We start from the raw sequence: 865 nt of genomic DNA on the forward strand, positions 1-865 counted from the left end.
GCGGAGCGGTGCCCATTTTTTTTTTGGGGGGGGGGAGGGGCGCATGGCGGTGGTCATGGGGCGAGGAGGAGCGCCCCATAGCGCTGCGTGGGTCAGAGGATGCGGACGAGGCGGCCCAGGGTCTCTGCCACCTTCATGCGGACGGCGGGGACCGGGTCCTTCAGGAGGAGGTTGAGGGCTGTGGGGAGCAGAGCACAGTTTGGGGGGAGGAAGGGGGGAGGGAGTCAGGGTGGGGGGCTGCCCCTCCCCCAGGCTCCATCCCCACTGCCGCACCCTTCAGGAGGGGGCACAGGGACCCCCATGTCCCCTTTGGGGACCCCCAAAGGCTGTCGGGAATCCCAAATCCACTTTGAGAACCCCACATTCCCTTGGGGACCCCAAATCCATTTTGGTGACCCCAAATTCACTTTGGGAACACCATATCCCTTTGGGGCCCCACATCCCCTTGGGGACCCCAAATCCCATTTGGGAATCCCAGATCAACTTGGGAGATCCCAAATCCCTCTGGGAACCCCAAATCCATTTTGAGAACCCTATATCCCCTTGGGGACCACAAATATCCTCTGGGAACCCCAAATCCCCCAGGGACCCCCAATTCCTTCTGGGAACCCCAAATCCACTGTGGGGACCTCAAATGCTCCTGTGGACCCCATATCATCTTTGAGAACCCTATATCCCCTTGGGGACCCCAAATCCACATCTGAGGACCCCAAATACTTGCGAAGACCCCAAATTCACTTTGAGGACCCCAAATCCCCCTGTGGACCCCAAATCCACTTTGAGAACACCATATCCCTTTGGGGACCCCAAATCCTCTTTCAAGACCCCAAATCCACATCAGGCACCCAAATCCCCATGGGGGACC

The sequence above is a fragment of the Numida meleagris genome, unplaced genomic scaffold (assembly GCF_002078875.1).
Source record: "Numida meleagris isolate 19003 breed g44 Domestic line unplaced genomic scaffold, NumMel1.0 unplaced_Scaffold347, whole genome shotgun sequence".
Lineage (NCBI taxonomy): Eukaryota > Metazoa > Chordata > Aves > Galliformes > Numididae > Numida > Numida meleagris.